The 22838-nt window shown below is 42.5% G+C and overlaps 1 long non-coding RNA gene across 2 annotated transcripts; it reads left to right on the forward strand.

Annotated features, from left to right (window-relative positions):
- The first annotated feature begins 17 nt into the window (after positions 1-17).
- Positions 18-18968, forward strand: LOC135579325 (uncharacterized). Of its 2 annotated transcripts, XR_010472098.1 has the most exons (3): positions 18-461; positions 525-18624; positions 18721-18968. It is a non-coding gene; the product is annotated as an uncharacterized LOC135579325 (long non-coding RNA). The 2 variants fall into 2 exon arrangements; XR_010472097.1 differs by having other exon boundaries at positions 525-18968.
- The last annotated feature ends 3870 nt before the right edge of the window (positions 18969-22838 follow it).

Consider the following 22838-nt stretch of genomic DNA (forward strand, 5'->3'; position numbering starts at 1 on the left):
CCGGCCCGGGGGCAGGGCCGGGCGGGGAACCCCGGCGAGGGGCGGAGAGACGGCAGCCGGGGCTGTGCGGGGAGGGGGAGGGGAAGCGGAGTGGGGGAGAGATGGAGCCCGAGGGGCGGCTGCGGGGACGGGAGCGAGTCCGGGCAGAACGAGGGGAGGGGGCGGAGGTGAATGAGGCGGTGAGGCTGCTGGAGAGGGGGGCGCTGGGTCCGCGGAGAACGAGGGGCTGCAGAGGGGGCTCCAGGCACAACGAGGAGGGCTCGGTGGAGGCGGGACCGGCGAGAGGCCGCCGAGGGGGGAAAGGGGAGCACGGTCCTTCGAGGCGCTGGCCCCGCGTTGCGAAAGCCCTGGAGCGCGGCGTCCCAGCAAGAGCCGGTGCGGGAAGTCCCCGGGGCCAGAAGGGACTTTCCCTCCCGGTGGCGACCCCCGCGGCCGCTCCGCCAGCCGGGGAGGCTCCGGAGGTAGCCGGGGAGGCTCCGGAGGTAGCCGGGGAGGCTCCGGAGGTAGCCGGGGAGGCTCCGGAGGTGGCCGGGCCGGCCCATGCACCGCGGGCCACAGGGCCGGCCTCTGCCCGCAGCCGTGCCGCCGGCTTTCGGCCTCAGCCTGCGGTACAGCTGCGGGGTCTGGCCTCGGGTTTGCCCGGGCAAGCGGTGAAAAAACGCCCGGAAATCCCTGTGCAGTGCGTTGGGTCTGCATCGGCAGCTGCAGGGAGGCTTTGGGCTGGGGCACAGCAGCACATCTCCCCTCAAAGGCTGCCCACCTCTGCAGGTTTTGAGGAGAAATTTGCTTAGGAGAGACCCCGAAGAGACCAAAGATTTCAGATTCGTTTCACCAGCTGGTGTTTATACCCTCAGGATTGCACATGGAGATGAGAGTTGGTGGGAGTAAAAACAGGTGCCTGATGCTGAACAACCCAGCACCTGTTGCCATCCTTGTGGTGAATAACCTTTATCAGCAGCACAGAACCTGTTAACCAAGGGTGTTGCTGTTCCAGAGCTTACACTGGTGTAGTGTTTCTCATAGGAGTACGGTAAGCTGGCCTGATGTCAAGTATTTTTGGATTGGTTTAGTTATGTCCATACTGTTGTGTTAGAACCACTTGGGAGGAAAAAAGCCTTAAACCAGTGCAAAAATAAAGCCTAGGTTACATTTGATTATTATTTGAAATAACGTTTATCGTGCGTATATGTATGCATATATATAATGTATGCAACACGGTGCTTTCGATGTGCACACAGCCTTATTGCACCAGGTTCAGCACAATCACAGGAGGTGTTTCTGGACCAAGAAGGACATCTGCCCAGTTACAGAGCAAGTGAAAATCAGGGCAGTGTGACAGAGCCGCCTCCTGTGTTAGCACTGTAGCTGCTCGTGTCAGGGTAAATAGGCACAGCAATGAAGAATTTACAGGAATCAGAACATGATGAAATTAGAAGATACTGAACTTCAAAGTCGAGACGCTCAGTTCCACTGGTGATGGATTGGAAAACTCATGATACTGGTGCGTAGAAAATGCAAGATACAAAGTTTCAGCCTCTCTGAAAAGTGGGTGTAAGTTGAAACAGTAGGTTGCAATCAAATCTAGGGAAAAAAAACCTGTAAGGGTAATCAAATATTGGAAGTGCTTGGGGCAGAGACCTTCTGAGGTCCCTCCCGACATGAATTATGCTGCAGTTCAGCTTTTTCAAGGGAGAAGGTTGTTATTTTGTCACCTATTCCAAAGATTAGGAGGAAAACACTTGCCTAAGGTACAGGTCTGGGGTGTATTTGCTATTTTATCTTGTAAATAATATAAATACTACATGTTTAAGGACGGTGAAAAATCTGTGTGGAAGTTGAGAGAATACAATTTTTTTGTTTTTTACTTGTACGGAGGTATATCCTACAACCTTAAGACACTGGGTTTGCTCTGAAGAAAGTGATGTTCCAGCTTTAACATGCCTGCACTTTATAGTTTTCATATACATTAGTAGGAAAAGTAGAAAAACTACATGGACTTAATTTTATATTTTCAACATTGTTATGCTACAGTCAGAGCTAAGTGGAAAATTTGGAGCAAGATTGCTTTTGCTGACTGTCAAAATATTTTGTAGAAATGTATGATGAAGCCCTAGTAATCGTAGAATCACATCATAGAATCCTAAAATGGTCTGGGTTGGAAGGGACCTCGAAGACCATCTAGTCCAACCCCCTGGCCATGGGCAGGGACACCTTTCGACAGACCAGGTTGCTCAAAACCCCATCCAGCCTGCCCTTGAATACTTCCAGGGATGGGGCATCCACAGCTTCTCTGGGCAGCCTGTTCCAGTGCCTCACCACCCACATGGGGAAGAATTTCTTCTGTATTTTCAATCTAAATCTTCCCTCTTTCATTTTAAAGCCATTACCCCTTATCATGTCACTATAAGCCCTTATAAAAATTCCCTCTCCAGCTTTCTTGTAGGTCCCTTGAGGTACATATAGGCTGCTATAAGGTCTCTCCGGAGCCTTCTCCAGACTGAACAACCCAACTCTCTCAGTCTGTCTTCATGGGAGAGGAGCTCCAGCCGCTGATCATCTTCATGGCCTCCTCTGGGCTCATTCAGGCAGGTCCCTGTCCTTCTTATGTACCGGAAAAAGCTTTTTTGGTTTCCTGTCAGTTCAAACATTGAACTGCAAGGAAACTCAGAAATCCTGTGTCTGCAGATGGGGCAGCAATGTCCTTAAAGCAAACGTCAGAGGAATTTAGTTAGCTGTCAAACAGAATAGTTCATAATACAGTTACATTTGTAGTATTGTATCAGTGTACTAAAATCATGAATTGCATCTGATTACTGTAACCTTGGATGAAGCCAGCACTCCCCCCAGGAAAACACCACTGACTTAAGGGAAATTTGTCCTGCGTAAGTCTTGAATAAGAAACTGATCCCGTATGTTCTCGGGAATGCCCTTAGATGACTGTTTCCTTTTGTCAGTTCTGAAAGACAGAGGAATTCCTGGGAATTCAGTGTCAGAAGCTGGTGCCAGAGAATGAGTCACTCAAGATGTGTTTCTGAGTGTACCTGGCTTTTCCTGGATTGCCTCTTGTGTGCTGTTCGATTTCCTGATAAAGCAGCTGGTCTGTGCAGTGGCACCTTTGTCTTTTTTTGCTTTTAGACAATAAAATTAAGGCTTATTATGTACAGTAATTCTAGTCAGCAAATAGTTGCATGAACAGCAGGTATGCTCTGTACTGCTTTATATAAGGAAGGAATTTCCTTTTCCATACCTTACTGGTCTCAACTTGAAATACAAGGTGAAGTTCACTTTTACCATTTCTCACTATTATAGGTAACAGGATATCAAAATCATATGAGAAAAGTTTAACCTGAAATTAGGTTTTGTTAAAGAAATCTTAACAAAGTTATTTTGAATAAGTAACTCTATGCACATCAAAACCAACTATTATAATGTGTGAGAAGTGTCATATAGTGTATGAACAAAAGTGTTCAGATACTACCTAGAAACAAAAATGAGATGAAGCAGATGGTAGGAAACCGCAAAGAAGGAAAGGTGAACTGTATAGTTAGGTTAGATTAAATGTGCGTAGACATAGATATATTTAAAAAACATTTTAAAACATGATTTATATGTAGAGTTGGTAAGAATCATTCCACTGAATGTAGTAGTTATATCTCTGACTTTAGTGCAACTAATATAAGAGCGAGACTCTATGTTTAAAAGTAATTCTCTGTGGACAAGACTATAAAACATATTGGGACAGGCAGGAGGGTACTGTCACTTCCCAATAGTGACATATGCTGAATTTGCAAAAAACTGTATTTTTTACATGTGAACTCCAGATGTTCAGCCAGTCATGCTGTATTTTTTCCCTGTTGTCTTAAGTCACCACTAATTGTCCTGGAGGGTAAGTCATGACATAATCACACTTAGGAAATACTCCATTGCCTTGAGCTGCTTTACCTGAGCAGAACTGGATAGAAATTAGTGATGCTCTTGCTGCTGTAGGCTAAAACAATCACTAGCAGCTCACACTTCCTTTGCTGTTGAAGGGGACTAAAAATGAGTAACAGTTTATTTTCCCTAATGAAATAATCTGATCGACTCGCTGCTACACAAGATGCCCACCTTAGAGCAGTACGTGCATCTGAGAATCCAGATTTCATGCTGAGCACATAGAATGTTTATGCTTCTGTGACTCATAGATTAACAATAATTATAAGCTGCAGTCATGTTTACACTTCTTCCATGGGAAGGGTAAACATCCTTTATATACATTACTGTATGGGATGTTCTGATAATTTAATGTTCGACATATTTTACAGTTGGAATTGCAGACTCATTGAGAGGTCAGCTCAAGGGCATTCAGGATTCCCGAAATCTGATGAACTCATTGCAGTGACAAACATACGTAGCCATCTCTCTGTGTTAGGGTTCTGATTTGGATCACAATGTTCCTCTTTCAGTCTTGTTTTCTGTTTATACACATAAAAATATGTAGTGGCAAAATAGAACGTGTTTTATTTATTTCTAATGTAAGCTTTTTCCCGTGTGTATTATTTTTGCACGGTTTGAACTTTGGAGGATGTCAAAACCAAAAGTGTTCTGATACTTAGGGCAGAGTCCCAGACCCTGTGTTCCAATTCACAGTAAGGCTGAAATAACCAAAATGAAGAGCCGTGACACTGGTCGGATCCCAAGCAGTCCTTTTACTTTTCCCCAATAAATATTTCTTTCACGTTTATTTGGACTAGGGTGGTTCAGTCTCATCTGTATGTGTGTTGGTAGAGAAGCAGGATATATACATGTATGTATGTCTCACAAGTCTTTAGACTAAGGGGGTCAAACTCATTTTCACCGGTGGCCACATCAGCCTGGCAGTTGCCTTCCAAGGGCCAGATGTAATTTTAGGACTCTAAATGTAATTTTAGGACTGCATAAATAGTCCTAAAATTACATTTTTGCAATTCACCTTTCTGTGCATGCTTACTGGTCCTGTATTGGATATTCCCTGCACCAAGTGTTTAGATATTGCAGGCCCTGCTTTATTTTCTTCTGGATATATTTACTTTTTGCAGTTTCTCTTCTGTTTGCCCATGGCACAATAGTACCAGTTCACGGGGTGTGGATTTTATTTCTGTTGCTGATGCTGTCTCTTGATCTGAGAAGTTCAAGCAGTGTTCTTGGTACTTTAGGAAGCTGTATTAAGACATAACTGTGAGCTGTAATTTCTTTATAGGAATGCAAAAAGCTCTGTTGGTTGAATACAAGTTGTCAACAATTGAAGACGGTTTCCTACTCACAGGCTTAGACCACTACAGCTGCCACTCCTACTTAGGAGCGAGTTACTTCTTTGAGCTCATGGTTCACAAAGTTAGAGGTTAGCCCGTGTCTGTTTATTTTTGGTGGACAGCGCAGGGTATGCTCCCTTGTATTTATTATAGGACATTTTTTTCCAAAAACTGATGCTTTGAAATACTGCAGACAAACCTTTTTTTGGGTTGCAGGAAACACTTCCCAACTCTGAGATTCTTAACATGTGATCCATATTACAGTTTCTTTAGGGATTATGTATATACTGATTGAATTTTTGGCTTTCATTAGTATAGAGTGCCATGAGTTTTCTGGTTTCTGTTATTCACCTTTCCACAAGGCCCAGGCAATTTTAAAGCTAAACTGAGGGAAACAAACAAACAAACAAACATATATGTATGCCATTCAGTTGCATTCAGTTGCAAGACTGGAAACAAAAGGTCTCAGGTGAAAACCTAATTGTTTGTGAATTTGTTTTATGCATTAATGTTGTGTAATGAAGCTTCAGAAGGCAGGCTGCACAGTGCCTCTGATCCAGACCGCTCATTCTAACTGCAACAAAATCACTTTACATATTTCTGATGTTTAGCTTTTCTGACCTAGAGAGCAAACAGACCTCCAGAGTTTGATGAGAGAAATGTTTGATTTTTAAATTTCATTTTAAATATTTGTTTTAAAAGGATGATTGGGAGAGGTAATTTCTTAAGGCTAATGGGAACCTCAGAAGAAATTGTAGTTGAGTAGAAAGTATATACATAAATCAGGAAAAAGGAAATGTTTGAGGCTTCTTAGTATGTCCTTGGTACTAGATGGTGAAATAGTTTTCAGAACTAGAATGTTGAAGAAGGGTTGTGAGGAATTCAGTGAATGGAACAAGAAAGTGGAAGCATCCTTGGCACGCCGTTGACTCCCCTCCTACACATGGTGCCATTTCCACATAAATAACGTTTACCAAAATTCTGATTAGCGTCCACTTGAGAGGCAAGAAACGGAAATGGTGATGTTATGTTCCTCTGGAGCTTCATCTATAAAGCAGAAAATCCATCAATCATCCTGGCAGGACAGGGAAAAGCAGTTTGCAGCAGTTTTAAATTCAAGTAATTGATGTAGTGGTTTTTAGACTGAAGTGAAGAAATAATGCCATATAGATATCACCTGCTTGAAACTCCAGCTCTTGTTTCAATATATTATTGTCACAAGCAAGAGTAAGGATATTCATAGTAATAGAAGAGTTGTCCATTACACTTGAAGTAGACGGGCATTTTGAAACTTTCTGGTCTCAAAAAGAACTCATGGAACATGAAAAAATAGTATTTCCGAGGAGTCTGCATGCCAGTATCAGTTCAGCCTTAGCACTATATATGAGTCTAACGTGGATTTACAGATAAATGTGTGGATTATAGAAGATTAACTCGGCAAACCACATGAAGAAAACCACGTATTTATTGAAAGTGATAACTCCTGAAAAAAGCCACTGTGGCTATTTTTCTTGGCTAAATTTGTCTGAGATATCACCATGTGGCACAAGAACTTACACTTATGGTACAGGGAATGATGCCTGTTTCGGATCTTTTGGGCTCTAAATGAAATGTTTTCTCCATTTAATTATATTTATGTAATATGTAACGATTGCTGCTGGGTTAATGTACATTTTAGAGCAGATGGCTGTTTGTTTGGCAAAATTATTTTACCACCTTTTTGCCCTAAGCTGTAGAGGAAGGACCACCGGGAAACGTAGCTGTATGGTTTTCATTACAGTTTCTGATGGGAACTACTAATTAACTGAACTACTATTTAACTGAACAAATGGAGAGTCCAGCACATAATGGAGTAGATTTGAGAATGTAATTTGAGGATTGATTGACACTGATTTCCAGTGTCCCTTCCCCTGAGTTTACTGCTTGACGTTGAGTAAGTCTTGTGACATCTCCATTTGCTTTGCCATCTGAACTTTGCACTAATGACAACACTGACTTACTGTCGTAAATGTTTTAAAGGTTAAAAGGCTGCAGAATATTATGTATTTGGTCCATGAAATGAAGATCATACTCAGTTTTTACTTATTTAATCTTTAGATAAAATCTCAAACAAGTTAACAGAATGACATCAGTACCTGACGCATTATGACTTTTTATTGATAAGCTTATCTGCTTGTGGCTGAACTGCTTAGAAGTCAGCTGTGAGAAAGTTAATTATGTTAGGCCTTGGATAAACAAAATAATAAATGATCTCTACACTGGGATCCTTTACATGCTGGCTTCTTTGGGAGCTAGTCTTAAGTGAGTTCTATTTAGTACAATTGTGACATCCCAGTTCAAGTGTGTGCAGATACACAGACACCTTTAAAAGGACAAATTTCAGAAACACCGTTTTTGGACTTTAAGGATTTCCACCAAAATCACGGTTATCGTGTACCGACTTAGGGAATATTCCTGTTTCTCTGAGAGCTGGTTGAAATATTGTCATAATCTGAAATTTACTGAAATGATATCTTTGAAGCAAACGTAAAGATGCTGTTGCAAGAGTGTTATGGCTTGGAGGGAGACTCAGAGTTTTTGTTGGATCCTCTGATATAGCTGGAAAAAAAAGATCTTTTGAGACCATCTCTGCCTCCTCAAAGTGGCTGGTCTGTCTCTCCCTACAAACTTTGCTTCTATTCTATCTGTAGACCATCACATTTGTATTATAACTGCTATGACTTATAGATAAAACTACTTGTAGTAGGTTTTTTTTACCTGATTTCTGAAATGATGGTGACGGCCATTAGCTGACCCAACAGCTTTAAAAAACAAAACGTGATCTCCCCCATCTCTTATTTCCCGTGAGCTCTCCAGGAAGTGTCTCAGAATGAAAGAAAAGCTATGAATTTGCCAGATAATGAATCAGGCTCTTGGTTCATTGTGCTTTCCTGTAGACAAAATTATAGGTTTCTTGTAAATTTAAAGGAAGTGGAGTGAAGGAGTTCACTTTCATGATACTGAGGGCAGCCACACGGTTGATCAGCGGTTGAGGAGAAAGCTGTGCTTTGGGTATCACTGATTTCCAGAGGCACTAGTGGAGCCTGGTGGGTTGTCCCCAGCTGGCAGGTCACCCCCCACCCAGACACTTGCTCACTCCACCCCCCAGCAACACAGGGGAGAGGACTGGAAGGGCAAATGCAAGAAAGACTTACGGGCTGAGATAAGGACGGTTTAATAAGGTCACAAATCTAACCCACAGCACTGTATGGGCTGCTGTGAAGAAAATGAGCCCCACCCCAACCAGAGCCAGTGCAAGAAGTGGCAAAGTGTAACTTCAAAAAACAGAGGCTGGGGAGGACACCGGCATTTTGTTAGCATTTACGTGGGTCTTGCAATTTTCGTTTAATAGAAGCAGGCAAGCATTTGTTTCTCAGTTTTGAATGGGGAAACCTGAAGCATTAAGTTATCAAGAGATTTGCTCAAAGTTGCATATAAAATCAAAAGACCATGAGCTGAAGAAGCATTAAATGCTTGAGCTACAAAACATTGAAAAGACTTTAGAAAAGAGTACAAATACACAAGCAATTTTGTAGATGTGATGTCTGATAAAAATAGGATCAGAATTCATTTATTACTATGGCTAATAGAAGAAATCATGTTTAGTATACTTCGAAAACAAAATTTGTTTCTTTCCGAGGCTCACTAATGGATTAATGTCAATCTAAACTAGACGATTATACTAGGAATAACTTTCCAGCCTCTCCTTTTCCCATCTCCGTTAGTCATGTCGCCAACCTCAGCAAAATTCTGAGAAATACATTCCTGCAGAGCTATATAATGCAAATGGAACCGGACTCTGCCAGAGCAGCGCCTTCCAAATTTACCTGCACATCTCCATAACAACTGCAGGGTGTTTTTTGCTTTTGCCACAGGGCAACAATAATACCTGTTATGTCAATGGCTTTCCTCTAGCTCTTCTGACAGAGCACATGACATTCAAAGTGCTGTTAACCCCAGGGTGATCCCTATGTATTTATTCCTGCACCAGGCAACAGGTGGGATTGCAGAAGAGGGATCTTATGTGCTTGGGCAGAGGCAAATAGAACTGAAACTGGCTTTCATGTATGTTGTGTGAGGACTGCTGTGAGAAAAGGATTTTCCTGATGGTTTGAGAGCCTCGTGCTCCTTCAGGTGCCCCGTTGGAAAGAAGAGACGCTTTAGCGTGGAGCAGTGAGGTGCTGTCCATGCTCTTAGTGCAGCTTGCAAACCGCTTGCTGCGGTTCCAGTCTGGAGCTGGTTTGTCCTGCGGTGCTGCTGGGACTGCCTGGAAGTTCATAGGCTGCTCCTCCCTGGTGCGCAAATGCTGTGAGCCTTGCTAGAGGAGTCAGCCTGATGCTGATTTGGTCTGTATCTGTCCTGCTACGGCCTTAGTCTTACAAAGAAACCTGGATTCTTCAGGATCCATGGGTGCAGATAGCGGGAAAGGGCCCTGCCCGCCTCTCCAAATCCCTCTGCTCCTCTCCTTGTACAGAGGCTTCCCTGTGTGTGGAAATGGGTAATTTCCACAGTTCTCTCCAGCCCTCTGAGAGTGTCAGCCTTGCAGGGACTGTGCCCCGTTTGCCTTGTCTGTAGACTGGATGGGTTTAGCTAAATGCATCATGAGATGTGGTAGAGTGAAGTGGTGGAATGGGGAGGCGATCCCTTTCTCAAAGGGCAGCACGCTCAATATGATGGGGACTGGCAAAAGTGTATTATTGCTGTTACTTCAGATGAGCAATGCTGAGTAATTTGAATACATATGTGTGCCATTTATGGTTCTTGATTTCAAATCTGCGTGAGAGACATACTTCATTTTCTCAGCATTTTCTCACTATTTTGAAAGTAATATGATATTGTTTGATCCTTGCAGAAGATAAGATGGGAAGACGTGTGCATGTAGCAACTCGTATGGAAGCAAACTGGGAAATACCTGCACTACGTGTGTTTGATGCAAATACGTGATCTTGGCTGGTGATGATCCAAAGTATGATGTTGTGGCTTAACATGCAGAAGCCATCTTGCCACTGCTACAGGGCATAGCATTCAAAGAGGTTGTTTTTCCATATATTCCCTCCTTCACTGAAGCAGAGAAAAATAGCCAGCAATGGTGTGGAGGCTTGTAGTGCTGGGGGTTGTAGCAAAAGGCCTTGAGAACAGGCCTCCTTCACACACCTTTCATCCCTGAAAGTCAAGCTGGCAGATTGCGCTGCTTCCCAGGCTGCGTGATGCAGCATCCAGGTGTTGGATGGATCACACAAATCTGACATAGCTTAAACACTGTATGGAGACACAGCCAATCTTTGGTTCATGTCCCTATTTTTTTACACAAGGAGCCAGAGAACTTTAAAGTTCCCTGGTGTTGGAAAGTCTCTACAAATATTAAGAATGAACCATCTTAAGACACTGGATTCAGAGCTTTTCCTACAGCCGGAAAGTGTTGAAGGTGGGGTATTGTTTGTTTTATTAAGGTATCCAAAATAATGAAAGTACTGCTTTGTATTCTCTGGATTTCTGTGTATGTAGCCTGAGGCACATAGCACATGCCCTGGCACATGGTTTTGGGCATATAACTCCTCCTTTCAGCATACCCTTCATAAGAGGCTGCTAGTGAGGCTACTGAAAGAGGAAAAACATTAGTGAAATCATGTACATATTGTCTGACCATTGAACAAATATGCCTCTGAACTATGCTCTTAAAGATATTTTATCACCAAAAGACACCCAGGAGCATGCTAACACAGCAGCAGACTGGGTAACTGAGAGGTGAGTGTACAGGAGCAAACCAGCTTAATAATGGAATGAATCAACAAATCTTTATAAGGAGATTGCTTATCATAGTATCTAAGCTGCTGCTAGTAGTGTAAAGTAACAGAAATTAACTTCTGGCATTCGCTCTGGTATATTTTTCCCAAGAAAAGCTTGGATTACTTTACTTGCCACATGTCTGCTGTTGATTTTTGTTTGAAATCTGTGTGTTGCACTGTATTTGGGAGAAGTGGAAGCTGAAAATTTGCTGTATGCTTGAAAATGATTAGCCTGTATATACTGAGAGGATTGTCAACATTTATCACTGGCAATCTTCTAGCGTTGCCATTTAAAATTCTAAAAGCTGATGTCAAACCTCAATAAACTTCTGTGGGGAGGTCAGAATACATGCAGTGACATCCTGCCTTGTGCATATCCTTCCATAAATGATGCCGGGCTCCCTTAGCACACCTCTGTGAAGAACATCTCTACTTGGATGTGCTCAACTTTCACATTAATCTGTGAGTCATGTTAATGTTTAGCTGCGTATCTCGTGTCACGCTGATTTACATACAACAGTCAGGCTATTAATGTCTATTTAATGAACCAGGTGCATCACTTCCTAGACGCTTACTGAGGAAATGAGGTGCGATGTAGCTGTAGGACATGGTCTTTGATTTCTTACAGTTTGCATTGTTCTGAGCTTTGTTTTCAGTTCTATTTGTGCAGCAAAACACAGTGAGTATTGAAGTCTCTGAGCCAATGCAGGAAAAGCAGAAGCTGTAACACAGCAGTTTGAGCCATCAGGGTTCGGTGCTCAAGACTGTCACGTTTCTTGTTCTGGAGGTCCCCAGTTCAGCCCTTGATGTGTCAGCCAGGAAAGTGGCTGTCACAGCTGTACTCGTGACTTTCTGAAATGTTCTCACCACCAAACGAAATTAGACTGAATCTGGACTTAACCATGTCAGTGGCACTACGGGAAAATGTCATGGAACATTTTGGTATGGGTAAGGACGGAGTCTGAAACTGAGACTTAATCATTGACTCTTGAATATTTACAGGACACTGTTTGTGTGGCTTTCCCGTTCATGTGACGCTGCAAACCGAGAGGAGCGATTCCCCGTGCTGTGCATGACTCTGCAGTTGTGTGATGGCTTTGCTGCATGAGGCAGCTGGGGATGTAAAAATAGCTCTGCTTACTCACATACAGCTGATGATTGCAGAAAAACACCGCTCGGGGGTAAGGCTGGAACACCTTGTGCTTCTTTCCCATTACCAACAGCAAATGGAAAGCAAGGTGAAAAAACATGGGGGGAGCACTTGCATTTTCTTTTCAGCATTTGTTTTTTTCTTATTCCTTTTTGTGGGATCAGGTATTTCTTACAGTATGGAGGTCCAGCCATTTCTTACTCCTGTGCTGTTTGCTAGGGTGATCTGTCCCATGTTTCTGTAATTCAGGATCTTTGTAAGGACAAACAGTTTTTATTCCTTTGATCTGTCCATCTCAGTCACCTTCCAGATCCACTCACATACCCACCGGTGTCATTGCAACGTACAGAACATCCCATTGCCTCAATGTGTCATTGCCATGTAAATGCAGATTTTCTCTGAAAGTTAATTACAAGGCTTTTAAAAGAATCTTTTTCATATAAACATTCCACGCTAAAAATGTGTTTCCATGGTATTATAAAATTTTGTATAGGAATAGAAATTATATTACAATCATAGGAGCTGGTTATATATTGTTCTAGTTAGACACACGCGCGGTGTATAATGTACAGTCTTTGCACTGATCACAGAATCACAGAATTGACTGGGTTGGAAAAGACCTCAGAGATCATTGAGTCCAACCCTTGGTCCAACTTCAGTCCATTTACTAGATCATGGCACTAAGTGCCATGTCCAGTGTCAGTTTAAAAACCTCCAGGGACGGCGAGTCCACCACCTCCCTGGGCAGCCATTCCAATGCCTGATCACTCTCTCTGGAAAGAATTTCTTTCTAATATCCAGCCTAAATTTCCCCTGGCAGAGTTGAAGCCCATGCCCCCTTGTCCTATTGCTGACTGCCTGGGAGAAGAGACCAGTCCCCACCTGGCTATAACTTCCCTTCAGATAGTTCTAGAGAGTGACGAGCTCACCTCTAAGCCTCCTCTTCTCTAGACTAAACAAGCCCAGCTCCCTCAGCCTCTCCCCATAGGTCTTGTGTTCAAGTCCCTTCACCAGTCGTGTTGCTCTTCTCTGGACCCGCTCCAGCACTTCAATGTCTTTCCTGAACTGAGGGGCCCAGAACTGAACACAATACTCCAGGTGTGGCCTCACCAATGCAGAGTACAGGGGAAGGATCACTGCCCTTGTCCTGCTGACCACGCTATTTTTGATACAGGACAGGATACCGTTGGCCTTCTTGGCCACCTGGGCACACTGTTGGCTCATGGTGAGCTTCCTGTCAATTAGTACCCCCAGGTCCCTTTCTGCCTGACTGATATAACATACTGGAGAAATCTAGATGATAAAGTGCATCAATCTGTGCGTTCAGTTGAGTCCCTCATTCTCTTCCAGAGTACTAATGATTTTTTTAGTTACTCTGAAGCCATAAATAGATACTTAGTTCTTGAGCTTGGGCTTTCAGGTTTATTTCATGTATATCACAACCCAACCTAAGTCAGTATATTTCAATCTGCCGATAACTATCGAGTCCCGTTTGAAACAGTTTTCATTCCAAAAGATTACGGATTGCACCCATTTACTTCAGAAATCCTGTGAGTCACTGCATTGAAGAGAAACTGAAAGCGCCCTTCTAATATTTTTTAATCAATTTCTACAGTAGTACCCAGATAGTTCACTAACGGGTCAGGACTCCACAGGCTCTTCATGTGTCACTGAGGCACCAGAGATCAAAGTTCTGACTCCACGCAGCTGGAAGTCACGATAAAAAGATCACGTTACAATGAGTTCCAAGGTCACTTTCTGGTTACGTTTCTCCATTTAAATAAAAAGAACATAGCAAGAAGGATGGGAAGATTACTGTAGGGGTGTTAGCAGGAAAATGACCAGTGAAAAACCTCCAAGGTAGATTAGTCACAAGAAAGCAAGCCTGTGGGTTTATGTACTTTCAGTCAACAGGATTTCATTATTTACAGGAGCGTTTCCGTAGTGGTTCATGGTGGAGAAAAGTTTTCAGTGGCCTTCAAGAAATGAAACCAGCAAATTCTGGTAATCTGTATATTTTTATTGGGCTGATATCCTTCTCAAAACATAAGTTATTTCCATCTTTATTACATCTTTATACAGCTGTATCAAAGCTGTAATATGAAGAGGTCCAAATCATATTTTACAGTAAGATTTGTAAACATTTCCCCGTTAGCAATTGTTCCTTTTCTCTGTCTCACTTTTGTACTTTTTGTGATCTAAATAGGGGGGTGTGACATGTTTGGTTTTCAGTAAAGTAAAAGGAAGTACATACAGTGAGTTTACCAAGTTTGTCACCCCTGGCTAATAAATTAAGTTGCCTCATCTTTGTGGAAGCCACACTTTCCCAATAGTCTTCTAATTCAATATTGAAAAGAAGAAAAATCCCTATAGCCTAATTAATAGATGTGTTCAGTGGAGCCCTTTATAAAATGTTGAATAAAGCAAAACATCCACTTACCAGGAAACCGCTGTAGGTTTCATTTAACATTTCTTGAACTTTAACTAAACATTCTAGAATGTTTATCTGGCTCAGTAGAAATACACTGCAAATTGCTATTTCTTAGTAATAATAATGTTACTGAGCACTCTTCAGCTGCTTTTCACAGGTAAGGAAGTATTCTTATTCCCCTTTTAGTGATAGGAATCCTTGGATGAAGAAGAATTAAGGGACAATTAAAAAATATAAGCAGAGAAAAACACGTGTGTTAAAACATAACAGATGCCAAATAGATACATTTAATCTAGATATAAGTGGGGGGGAGGGTGTCAGAAAGAACAGAGTGAGACAAAATTAAATCTGTTGTAGTACCTCTTCATTGCAAAGACACACTGTTCTGTTTCGTATTGATGTCCTGACAGCGTCATTCATTTTTCCATACTATTTCTACATGTTTTTCTCTAGAAAGAATCAAAAACGCAAAGCCAATAAGTGCATTCACATTGAGAACAGAATGTGCTCTTTCACGAGTTTCGTCTGTGTCATCGTTTTCCCATAATGTATGTTACATTTTACATGCTGCCTCTCAGTTTCCTTCTTTACTACCAGTAAAAGCTGCCATGTTTTTAGTAATGCTATTTCCTGTAGCCAATGTAGGAAAATACCTCCAATTTTGTTCTAGAGAAGGAGGCAAATTCTATACCAGAAATTCAGTTCTTCCTCTCACAGATTTCTTCTAATGTAATTTCAAATAAGCCTAACCTGTGCTTCAGAACCAGCTAACTTAAACTTACCATGGGAAAGCCATTGAAACTAAATTTATCATTCATCTGAGTTTATACTCACAGCCTGAATCTGATGTCCTTTCCCACAATCACTCAGGTTTCTGTTTCTGTCCTGAACTCTTTCATTTTTAGCTCTCAGCCACTTCCTTTCTATTATTATGATCGTACCAATCCTGTTGGTGTACAGTCACATTTAATGTTGATTTATTTTAAAAAGAATGAAAAAAAATTCCATCTGACTGCTCAGAAGTCAAACATCATGGAAGAAGCTGAGAAGTGATGCTGTTAGAAAAATCTCAGCTGCTATTCAGCAGTTTCAGTAAAATACTGAACATGGTTCAGAGAAGCAGGACTTGATCATGGCCATCTTCATTTGTAAATGGCATCTCTGAGATTGTTCATAAAATGTCCTTTACAATAATATTGAAGAGATTAATCACATAGTTTCCATATTTTTATCAGTTTTCTTGCTTTCCTTGTTTGCAACTGGCAGCTTAGGAGTGGATGGCAGCAGAGGGAAACAGTGAAAATTTTGAGTCTTCTACTCCCTTTTCACAGCATTTTTCTGTTGTTTGATGTTCTGGTTTTTCTCCAGGTTTCCAGGTATCCAGATTCAGTGAGTTTAGTTTTCTGGCTCCTACTTCTGGTGAGAAAAGCATCCCCAGCAAGAACATAGCTATTGTGTAGATTTTGCTTAAACTCTCACAATTTAACCCTGCCAGGTGGATAACATCACCAAGCCAACCCCGTCCTTCAGCTGGTATTGGTGATCCAGCAATCACGTAGCCCAGAGCTGTCAAGTGCTGCGTTTGGCCTGTTGAAGGACTAGTGGACCCACCACTCCTGGCAGTGGACAAGCCTCCCGGGTGACACTGCTTCTGCCTGTATGTCTGGGAGCAGCAGCAGTTCTGCTGGTACCTCTGCAGTCAGCGTGTCCTGCAGTGGGACATCCAGGACAGCCTGCTGGGCCACCTGCCTGTGACAAACAGCCGGCCCTGTCTGTATCCCAGGTGGTGATGCCACTAACGGGGATCATCAGCTCATGGTTGCGTAGCGGGCATGTGTGTCTGAACATGCACATGTGTGTGTATTTTGAATTTTGCTTTATTTGCCTTTCCCACACATTCATCAGAACTGAGATAGCAAAGACATTATCGTTTTCCCTGACTTACAGAGCACTTGTTATCAGCATCATCCCTGCTCTGTGTGTGCTGCAGTGTGGTTTTCTGGGGCTGACTCTGGCACTCATTGATCCTCACAAGATAAGAATTCCTACCCAGTTAGCAAAGTCCCTTGACTGAAGTGCCCATGCTCTGAAGTTTTCATTTGATTCAGATACACATTTTTGCTCTAAATCCACAGTGCATCCAAGGTTCATTGTCATGAAAACAACCATAGTTGTGATGACACACTCTTTAAAATCAGTAACGTCGCCTGGCTGTGGAAGGCAGCGGTGGCTTTGGACAGGCTTAGATTTGAGGTTGTTAATCATTACTATGTTTGGTTTCTTAATCATTAGAATATTTTGTGAGGCACAGCTCTGCGCTGTGACTTCACATCATCTTTCTGTCGTCCTTCCCCATGGGGTGGGTGCTTCCCCTCGTGCTGAGTTGTCCTGGGAAGGATTCTTGAGAAGCACGTGGGGAGTTTCACATACCCTGTTATGTAAAGGTAACGTAACACACATAGTCCGTGTGTAGGTCACATCAGTCATCGGGGTGATTTCTAGTTGTGACTGCACTGACTTGAAACTGGTTATAAGAGTATCAGATGATTGGCGTGAATGTGTGTCATGTCACTATCAAAACAATTCTCTCTGCTGTCATTAGTTGTGAGCTTCTAGTTCACATAACCTGTTTCCTCAAGAGCTCTGCAGCTGGAAAGTCTGATTTGTTTGTCAGAAGAATTAGGTAGATGGAGCGCAATAATTTGGATTGAAATTGCTTTGCATCAGTTTGCTTTCTTTTTTACTGATTTAAAAATAAAAGTAAAGGTTTTTCATCAAAAGCAAAAAGGTTAACATAAAATTAAAAAGTAAGTTGGAAGGATTCACAGAAATCGCAGTGCAGATTCGCTAGCCCACTTTAAAAAAGCCTCCTTTCATGAATTTAGGCTGTTTTATGGTCCTCGGGCTATTATAAGCCCTGTGCTTTGAGTCATGTGTGCCAAGTTTTGATATTTTCTAGTTTTTTAACATATTTGCCATATGTCTTTCAGGTTAGATAGCTTGAACTTTGAAGTTCACTGATTTGATATCATATTAGTCCTCTGGTTTACTATCCCCTTCCATTCCCTCAATCCTTCACCATTTAATCTACTATTTTATCAGCTGAATCTTACCTTCTCTTGTACGGTCTTGGGGCACAATGGAAATTAGATCTGAGACTCCTCTTCAAGCCTTTGCCCTACTGTAAAACAACATAAAGTCAACACCGTTAATTAATGGAAAGAATTGATTTAATCATTGTCTTTGCTGAAAAAAAAAACAGTTTCTCCTGTTCAACAATTTTCCTCTTTGCAGTCCAGCAGGGACTTTGCCTGATGAAAAAGCTGAACAACATGACTCATGAAATTACATACAGGCTTCAATTTGTGTATTAGTGGCCTATTTGAAAATAGTTTATGCTGTTCACAAGCATAAAATTTAAGTTTTCTATAAGCTTTTTGCAAGATTATGAGGCCTTGGTATAATATTTGTGCTGGTATTGTTTAGACAGATGAAATTATATTTCAGTTAACCTTGAATAAAGAAAAGGGCAAATAAAAGCAGAGGAGGATTTCAAATTAGAAGCTAAACTATTGCTATTCAGCATTAAATATACTTTTGCAGAAAAATGTTCTCTAGATTTTCGTTTCTACTTAAACTGCCCGTGTATTAAACTAATAGCTGCAGAATGCTCTAGAATAACTGTATTTTGGATTAAAAAGTCTCCATTCTTTTCCCACACTTGTGCAGAAGGTTACTGGGGAAAATGCCAAGCTGGGGAACTAGAAGTTACCATGTAAACATATACCTAATAATATATGTGTAAATATACATATATGTATACACACCACAGTAGTGTTGACCATGTTCTTTTCCTGTTCTTGTGTCCCAGTATGATACTTTGGGAAAAGTAACAAATACAGTATTCAGAAGAACAGAACACATATAAAATCAACACAGAAAAAAATGGCAAGTCCAGTATTTCCAATGTTTCTAATCTGTTCTGTTGTCTAAGGCCTTATTTGATAAATAACCAATGTTCTTTTCTTTTCTTCTCTTTGCCAGAGTCCTACACTCTCCTGGGACCTGACTGCAACTTAAAAAATGTGTGATAATAGCATAATAATAAACAAATAGCACTTGCTTATCTGTCTTGGAAGGGGCATCTGAGCACCTCTGGCTTCAGCCCATCTGCTGCTGGAGGGACAGGGAGGTGACACAGAGCAGGGGGACCTGCAGATCCCTCAGACCTCCCCTCTTCTGTCCCACCTGTGTGGAAAGCTCAGAATAAATCACCTCATCCACTTTCTTCCCACCATTTTTTAATTTATTTATTATGAACCTGCTTAGGTCCATAACTGACCCCTCTGTCTTCTGGCTGGCAAACTTTGCTGGGGGTTGTAATCTGTAGAATTTTGCTGTTTCAGAGGTGTTTTGCACTGGCAAAATGCAAGGGGGGGGAGGGGAAGGGGAGGGGGAGGGGAGAAAAGGGAAGGGAAGGGAAGGGAAGGGAAGGGAAGGGAAGGGAAGGGAAGGGAAGGGAAGGGAAGGGAAGGGAAGGGAAGGGAAGGGAAGGGAAGGGAAGGGAAGGGAAGGGAAGGGAAGGGAAGGGAAGGGAAGGGAAGGGAAGGGAAGGGAAGGGAAGGGAAGGTCTCCCCACAGCACAGCGTGGCAGGGCAAGAGGAGAGAAGCAAGAGGTACACCTGCAGCCTTGTGTTTCACGTGCCATGGGCTGGGACACAGCCCTGGGATCCACCTGAGGTGCTGGCAGCTGCCCAAGTGTTTTGACTGGGGTGCAGCCCTGTCCCAGGGTGGTACAGCCCCCTGGCCACCCCACTGCTCGGCCATACCTCAGCAGCACATCAGAAGTCAGCAGCTGCATTGTGTCCGTGCACGGTGGTGTTAAAGAAAGCGAAATCTGATTCATGCCATTTAGCCAGAGCTTACACAGCAGAGCTGCTGCTTCCCAGCATGGGAGCAGCAAAGGCCTTTACCAGGGGGATATTACGTGCCTCATTCCTTCCAAAAAACTATAGCCACATCTCGACCAGCATATTCACGCTGCTTTGCATAAGCATTGCACGAGATGCTGGGGAGGGCTAGGAACATGGATCTGAGGGCTAAAAGCTGAACTGGTCAGGGTTTGGGTTTTTAATATATACAAAGAGCGTATCTAGGGAAGGAGAGAGCTGCGTTCCCATGGCTTCCCGCTGCGCAAGTGCCATGTCCTCATTTAGCTCATTTCGCAATGTAGGGATTTAAAGGTGATACCCATATTTGTTTGGCCATTCTGGCTGACTCATGCTAAATTAGAAAAAAAGGAGTTCCCAGGCAGGGGAGGTTTTGCAGGGACCCTCATTGCCCTCCAGTGTGGAGCCAGGAGCAGGCGGCAGAGCCCGAGGCCTGTGTGGGAGGGGAATAAAACATATGGAAATAAAAGTCACTAAACATGCACCACTCCCTCTCTGTGCTTCTTTAGTGTTTATCCCCAATAATTTTTTGTAATAAGCCTTTTTTATCAGTATCATTAATTTACTAGCTGTTTAGAAGGGCTGTCTTTTTTGCTTGGATGGTAGCCTGCACTGTAATGTCTAAATATTTACAGTATTCTTGCTGAAATAGTAACAAATGAAACAGTACTGACATCAATGTCAAGAATAGGATCCTTTGCAGTGGCCGATACAGGGGATACAGCTGAGATCAGCTATGTTTGAAATTCCTGTTCTCCTTTTGCCTCCATTAGGAATGCTTTGCAAATACAGCTTTGCCAGCACATGGATGACAGTCCAGGTAGAAGCAACTGATGGTAATAAAAGGAGACAAAAATGCTTTAGCTGATACAATGTTACCTGAATTTCTGAAATAAATTTTAGCACCTTTACCACTGATTTAGCAGTACTTTTATACCACTATATCTACACCAGCTCTGGGGCTGATGTCAGCACAAGTCGCAGGCTCAAATTTAGGCAAGGTTTAAATGGTTGCTCTGTTTGGACTGCACTAGCTGTGAGTTTACATCAGTACACCACATTCTCTCCTGAGAACACAGGTTGGCAGCGTGGCCATACGTGCATCACCCACTCGGGATGGAGACTTTGGCTCGATGTGCAGTGAACGCCTGATTTGTACCAAAACGTGGGATGTGAGCACTCTCCAGCCACAGTGCCTCCCAGTCCACAGCTGATTTCAGCTTCTCTACAGTGAGACTACTGTAGCCTTTATATTTTTTAATTGCTTCTTTTCAGGTTTTATTTTGTATGATAAAGGAATAGTCTCATTTTCACTGGATTTTCCTGTGGCATCGCTGCCTTCTGACTCCAAGTTTCACATGACCATGGATGGTCCTGCTCCTCAGGTATGGCTGTGCCATGTGTTCCAACTGAGAGGAGCTCAGTCCCTGCTCCTGCATGGACAGAGATTGTGCTTCTCGGCAGTGGAGCCCTCGGGATAAGATACTCAATTACTCATAACTTTGTATTGTTGTTGCTGGGTAACGATGACCTGCTATCATACTATACTGATAAGTGATGCTGATGACCTGCTAAATGAGGCAGAGCCAAATTTTTGGTAATGGTAGGGCATGCAGCACCAGGAGTTTGTCCCACCAACATACGTGCCACCCAAAAGCTGCTCATGCCTTTTGTCCTAGAACAAGGGGAAATGCGACTGCATTTAGAGGCCCTTTTGACAGGAAATCTTCATCTGCCCACGGGTGTTGGAAGGCCCTCAGTTCTCACATTTTCAGTGCAGATTACTTACAGTGCAGGAAACCTGGAAAAAAGATGTTTCATGTTTTACTCTGCTGAGAAGAATTGCTTGTCTGTAGAGCTTTGAATTCCTCCTTGAGATGCTGATCAATCACTGTCAAAGACTCTTACCTGAGATCTAGAATCTTTTTGTTGCCTCTCTCAGTCTTCAGGATACTTACTTTTATGTTACCATTAAGCTAACTCATGGCAAAAAAATTCCAGTTCCTCATGAGTCGTACTCATCAGTGCAGAGCTTCCCAGCCTGACCGTCTGCGGACATAAGAGTCGTCACCACAGACCTTGCAGTTATCGCCTTCACTTTGTAGGACAGAGCAGCTTTTTGCCCTTGTCTTGGTGACTGACTGGTGAGAAATAATCACCCCTTTCCTTACGTGTCGTTCTGTGTGTCTTTGACTATGAACATACTGAAATACCAGATTGCCCTAGTTGAAAAGTTCACAAGCATACGTGAGCCTGATGTTGGCCGACGCTTATTTCTACAATAATTGTTTGCTAATGCTGTAAAATCCTGGGACTCATCTCAGCATCTGCTAATATGACTCTGCATGTCAGATCTGCAATAAAACACATGCTGTGCTTATCCCAGTCACGCGTCACAGCAAGTTTTGCCTTGTCTCTGGTGATGCACGATTCCTCCCAGGCCTGCCTGAGGATGCTTTTTCTTTCACAAATCCTACCCAGGCTGACATAATGTAAGTTCACAGAGCCTGGAGTTTCTAGAAGTGGTCTCAGGTCACAGGATGCCTGAGCATGCTGGAGCATTAGACCATGAATAGCATGGACCGTACATTTTTCACTGTATCAAAAGATAACATGTACAGGTGCCGATAGACTATCAGCCTGATTAATTACCTAGTAGATAAAAAAAAGGGCTAGTACAGAACTTCTGCCTGTCTATCAAAAAGCTGTTGGTCTTTGAATCATGCATTCAGAATTATAACCATCTGACAGCAATTTATCTCAGAGCTGTCATGAATACATTGGCTCAAAATTCATTTTGTTTTTCTAATAAAGATGAGAAAGCAAATTACAAAAGGGCAGATATTTGTCATTGTCTTACAGAAGACAGTGATATATTAGAGTTGTCCATAGATCATATGCTTTATATAGAATAAAAGAGAACAGAAATTCCACATTATCATGTGATCAAAGGTGTAACTGAATTTAAAGCAGCATGAATCTTTCCCACAGCATGTAGTAACCAAAACTCTTGCTGCTTATAGAAAAGAATATTCAATGATGTTGCTTCAAGTCTTGTATTGCAATAGGGGCAAGGGGTAGGATGTGCTTTGTTTCCAGGCAAAATCAGAAATACATCTCCCACATTTACCATATCTTGATAGAGTGAGAAACTCTGTAAAGTCCCTTGCCCATTTCCTTCTGCTTTGTCACCCCTGAGTAAACTTCCCAGTT

This window comes from Columba livia, chromosome 4 (genome assembly GCF_036013475.1).
Source record: "Columba livia isolate bColLiv1 breed racing homer chromosome 4, bColLiv1.pat.W.v2, whole genome shotgun sequence".
In the NCBI taxonomy this organism is placed as follows: domain Eukaryota; kingdom Metazoa; phylum Chordata; class Aves; order Columbiformes; family Columbidae; genus Columba; species Columba livia.